Source organism: Nanorana parkeri, unplaced genomic scaffold (genome assembly GCF_000935625.1).
Source record: "Nanorana parkeri isolate BGI_ZX_2015 unplaced genomic scaffold, ASM93562v1 scaffold659, whole genome shotgun sequence".
In the NCBI taxonomy this organism is placed as follows: Eukaryota; Metazoa; Chordata; class Amphibia; order Anura; family Dicroglossidae; genus Nanorana; species Nanorana parkeri.
In genome coordinates this window covers 736,410-742,409 of record NW_017306927.1, presented here as the reverse complement: position 1 = coordinate 742,409, position 6,000 = coordinate 736,410, and positions in this window count along the sequence as shown.

The following is a 6,000-nucleotide window of genomic DNA, read 5'->3' as shown; positions in this document are numbered from 1 at the left end:
TGAGAATGATGGTGCTAGCAGAATGGTCAAGACCCAATTCCCCAATTGCTATCCTTGCCTCCCCGTTCAAATTCCCTTTCCATATACCTTATTTGTAATTAGAATTTATGTATATCCCTATTTGTAAGTAAACCCAACCTTAATTTTAAGATTCAGTTGTCAGACACAGTGCAGTGCCTGGAAAGTATGTAAGCAGCTTGATTGGGCAGCAATGTAAGAAGAGGTGAGTCGTCTTTTATTATCAAGGTATAACAATGAAAGTATGTTATTTAAAAAATAGCAACCAGAAATATTATGAAGAATCGCTGCATATTATGTAAACAGTTATATTTGGGCAAAACAGAAGATGGAAAAGCTAAACAGGTTTTTAAATGAAATACAAATTAAAGTGTGTTATTTCAGACACAAGGTCCAAAAATACTTATTCCATACAAACTATGTAAGCAGCATTTGTCCAAAATGTAAGAGAGAGAGACTAGGCATGTTTTCACATGAAATAAAAATGAGATTATATTTTTCAGAGCCAGAAGCCAGAAATATAGTACAGATTTGATGCACAATATATACGGCCTTTTAATAGAATGCAATTTCAGTGTAAGAGACCAGACAGATTTTATTGTGAAATAAAATTTAGAGCATATGTTCTCTGAAATAAAAGTCAGAAATATAGTACGGATTTAATGCACAATAAGTAAGCATTTGACTATGCTACAATTTCAGAGGGAGAAACCAGGCAGGTGGTATCCTGAAATAAAAAATCAGAGTGCATGTTTTCTGAGACAAAAGCTATAAATACAGTATAGTACTCATGCAATGCCCAGTATGAAAGCCTTTTGACTAGGCATCAATTTCAGAGGGAGAGACCAAGCAGGTGTTTTCCATAAGTAAAAATCAGAGTATATGTTTTTTGGAAATTGTTAATTTTTTATGCACAGTAACATAGGATGCAATTTCAGAGGGATCAACCAAGCACATTTCATCTGTAATAAAAAATTACAATTTCTTTTCTCTGAGAGAAAAGCCCAAATTATGCACAGTATGTTATACTGCTGCAGGAACATCACTTGCAATTGTTTCTTCTTGCCTGTTGCCTGTTCCCTCTACATGAATGGAGGAATCTCCCGCTGGGCCAAGCTTCAGTATCTTGCTAGTCGGCCCAGCTGGCTCTCAAAATACCTGGACAATCTGATTGGATGCAGGCACTGTTCAGGTATTTTGTTAGGCAGCGGGGCCGACTAGCAAAATACTGAAGCTTGGCCCAGTGGGAGATTCCTCCAGCCACACAGTTAAGCATAGATGGAGGAATCTGTTGCACTTTTTTCCACTGACCATAGGCTGATAGAAAAAAAAACTATACAAAATCTATAGGTGTATGACCAGCTATTGCACAGGAGTCTTTTGCACCCAATACTACCTATTTGTTAATATTGCTTTGTGGTACCACAGTTCTAACACATTATTAGGAGATTATACCCAACGTTTCAGACATCCTGCAAATATAGTTGTACTTTGCAGTTCATGGCTTAGTGGTGAAGAAACTGACTTGATTGAAATCATAAGATCCATCGTGTTCATGCATCTGCCCTTTGTGATCCCCTACCTACTTGTTGAATGGAGCCAAACAAAAGAACAGGTGTGCAAAATAGTATGAACATTACATTCATGAGCATATAAAATGTGGATTGGTTGCAAATTTCTAAGATGCTATCATTGTAGTTATATTCCTCCACAAACAAAGAGTAATTCAGGTTTCCTTGATTCTAGGAAAACATGAGGGAGACCAAGGGTGTGTCAGGAATGTACACAGATGCTCTGAATATGGTCTGTGGCTGAGGTTAATGTCAACAATTTCCTTTGTTGCCATAGTTACATGCCTGTAGTCAATTAGAGGGGCAACCACCAAGACTGCCGCACACACAAAATATCATCACCTGATTAACAATTATTTACTGGGGGTGTTTAAGGGTATAGGCCAGCACAGAAATGTAATTGAAACTATTACCATTATTATCACACTGGTTTCTATGTCTGGTCTGCCCATAAGGAGAATATGCAGAAAGGCTACCTTAATATTTATTTAAAGCTGATATACTGTACATGATAAACAAATGTTGTTTAATTACTAGAGCCATAAGCATTTGTGGTTGAATCTTGGTGTCCTTTGTATATTTCTTTCATATCTGTGCAGTAACCCAACATGAAACATCTCCTCCTGTTTGCCGTTGTGAAGGAGCTTCCTGTAATAAAGATCAATCAATGGTGCATGCTCTCCTTGTGCAGGACAACTGGTCTTGTATCTGCCCCTTTTTATAATTTTCTGCAGACTAGTGGGTGGAGCTTGCTGGGCCGCTCCCACAGCTCTGCTTTCTTTACAGGCTATGTAGCACACTACTACTTTAACAAGGCAATGTTAGGTTTTGCAGAGGCATTTGGTCCACATTAAGTAGAGTTATATCCCTTGTAGATTTAGGGGAACTAAAATGACTATAATTCAGCTTAAAAATGATCTGTAAGCTAACTGTAGTCTAGTAATAGTATACAAGTGATATGGGATCCAAGCCTCTTCTCAGTAAATACATTTGCATGGGCCCTTACTGTTGAAATTTAAGAAAATAAAATCTAAACATTTTTTCTCTGTTGCTTCTAATGGCAGAGCTATTTAGATCTATAAATATAATGATTTTTGATTTTGTGTAATTTCCTGAAGCTGGCAGGGCTGCACTAATGTGCATATTACCTGATTTTGTGTGCCACTGTTTTAAAGGGAAGGTATAGTGGTTTGTATATATTTTCTTTATGTATGTAGTATAGTCAGAACTAAAAAAAAACATTTTATAACACTTGTTTAGTTATCAAAAATATGAAATATTGTATAAATATTATGTAGTCTTTTATACAAACAGCAGATGGAACTTTAGGCTAGTTTTACTATCTCCTTTTTCATTTTGAATCTGAAATCTATACACACAATGAGAGGGTCAAAGCAGTGACATATTACCCTCACTTACTATTACTTTGTAAAGCTCCATTTAAGTCTCAGTCAGACAGAGAGAGCCTGAAAGCAGGGAGAAAGCTGCTCTCTTTAGTTAACCCATAGTGCTGTGGGAATCTTTGTAATTTAAAGTTTGATTGTAAAACAAATGTATAAACAATAAAAAGAAAAAGACGTAACTTTGGTGTCAAAACATGTAAATGAAAATAATAAAATTGACCCCAAATCATTATAGATTTGTTTAAACTTCGTGATTAGGTGCATCTAACGTAAACCTAATCTGCACCTAAACTGCAGGGAAAGGTTTATACAGTTTTTACTGATACAGGCTTGTTCGTTAGTTTGTTCTATCTTAAATAAAGTATCAAATATTTTTTACTGCACAGTATTCCCATAAAATGGAGCTATAGACTGTAAATTTGCTGCCTTCACTGTGGTAGTTTACAATAAGCTGAAATGCAATGCAGGGCCATTGGAAAGGCGAGGCGAGTGAGGCACTCACCTCGGGAGCAGCTGTGAGGGGGCGCAGCCAGGGCCAGCCTGGCTGCGCCCCTTGCCCCTGTTGCCATGGCAAGCACAGGGCACCATGGCAACAGGGGCGCCAGGTGGTCAACACAGCAGGGAGTAGAGGAGTGGCACAGGCTGCAGCTTCTCGGATCCCCGCTGCTCTCCCCCACCTGTATGGGCAGAGGCAGCGGGGGTCCGAGGAGAAGTGAAGCGCTGAAGTCGGCGGGGGGTGGAGGAGGGAGTTGTCGAGATGGCTCTGCCCACACAGGCGGGGGAGAGCAGCAAGGATCCAAAGAGAACCTGCAGGCTGTGCCGCCTCTCTGGCTGAGTGGCTCAGGATGGAGAGCGAGAGGAGCGATAAATATCAGTAATATTTACCGATCCTCCGTGTGCAGAGCAAACACTGGAGTGATCAATTGATCAATTGATCACTCCAATGTTTGTAAATAACTGGGGACACATAGCACTATGTGTCCCCAGTTATGAATGAACAGGAAGTGCTTTACATTACTTCCTGTTCATTCATGAGTTTCTGAATGGGTAGTAGTAGCACTCAGTAAAGAGGCTTCTATCCATTCATAACTGGTTGATTAGTAAATATTTTACCATCATCAGTTTTTTAATTAATGGAAAGACTCTGTACTGAGGGCTTTCCATTCATTTAGAACAGAGGCTGCAGAAAAAGAGATAGAGAACTCTGTGTCCTCAATTTCTTTTTCTATTTGAAAAGGGAAATAGCAGGGGTCTATTTTACTCCTGATATTTCCCTGAAGCCCCCCAACAGTAAAAAATGAAAAATATAAAAAAAAATAAAAAAAATAATAGAAAAATAAAAAAATTAATAAAAATAAAACACATCCTGGAAGTGGGTGCATAACGTCACATGATACATACATGTCAGATGTTTCGGTATCTCTACATATTGGACATGTATTAGCACTAGTAGCAGCTCCCCTCCTTATCTCCTGTACTCTCTGCTGGCTCCTAGAAGTGTGAGTTTCTCAGCATACCTCAGAAGAGAATTCTCCTCAACAAAAGGGAGTTGGGGATAAGGGCATCGGCGAGATCCGGGTATTTACTCTCTTCTTTTGCAGGAAGAGCTTTTTGAATAATTGTAGATTCCTGAAATAGCTGCTTTAAGATTTTGATTACCCTATGCACAGACAAATGTAAGTTATTTATATTTTAATTCGTTTAATAAAAAATAAGATCTACTATATTTTATGAGGTTAAACTTTAATGGAAGAATTGAGAAAAGAAAATGCCATAGTGGATTGAGCTATAATATAAGAAAAGGAACTACAACTGAAGAAATCCTGCTACAATATGTTGCAAAATTCTCTATTAAGTTAGGGGTCTATACATGTTCTAGTGAGTTCTGTATTTAGAAGGCTAGTGGTGGAAGTGCACTATTTTTTTTACTGACAGACAAACAAGAAGAAACACATTGCATGGAAATGCTTTTTGATGGTATTTTTAGTGATGTATTGAGACATTTTTAGTTGATTGAGTAGAAAGACCTTTTAACATGTCTGTGTATGTACCAATTTTACTGCAATAGATTAATAAATTCCAAAAATGGGATGCCATATACCATCCTTGAAATGACACTAAACTCAGGAGTTAAATCTTAAGAATGCAATCAAGGGCCCAACCTTTTACAAAAATGTATCTTATTTGTAAATTACTCGGCTGTATTTCCTCAAATCATCTCTGAATTGGTGCTGACACTGTCCTTCCTTCTGGAGGTTGGATGCTTTTGTTCCCCATGGTCCCTCTGTGTGTTGTAAAGTAACCACCCCTCCAAGTTCACTCCTGTGATGGACTACAATCTTAATACAAATTATTAATTTAATTATTAAATTAGTTTAGTTCAGTAAACGAAACGTAAGATTGTAGTCCATCATGGGAGTGAGCTTGGAGTGGTGACTACTTTACAACACACACGGGGACCATGGCGAACAAAAGTAGTCACCCTCCAGAAGGAAGGACAGTGTCAGCAGCAATTCAGAGATGATTTGAGGATCTACACCTGAGTGATGCACAAGTAAGCTACAGTATTGTTAATAGTTAATGTACTTAAATGTATTTTTAAGTTTTAACTCCTGAGTTTAGTGTCACTTTATACTTGAAATTAAAAAAGTATTGCTATACAATAAAGAAGAACTACAGTTTTGAGCATTCCCACTTTCTCAAGTTTAGGGTGTGTAAAATCAATACCATGAATCACATTTAACTCCCCCAAGAGGAAAAAGGTAATAGTTACCAGGTGAACAATGTATACAATCAAGAGAATAATGTGAAACCTCGCACCACTACTCTAATCAAGTTAAGCAGCAGCTGAAATCTGTGTTTGAGCCGCTCGGCCGTGATCGGGAGCTGTACTGGCTATTGTGAATAGCCCGTAAGCACCCCCTCGGTTCTCCTGAACCGAAGGGGTCCTGGTGCCGAAGCTAGCCGAAGGATCGGCCGAAGCTACGGCCAGATCCTTCGGCAGCTTT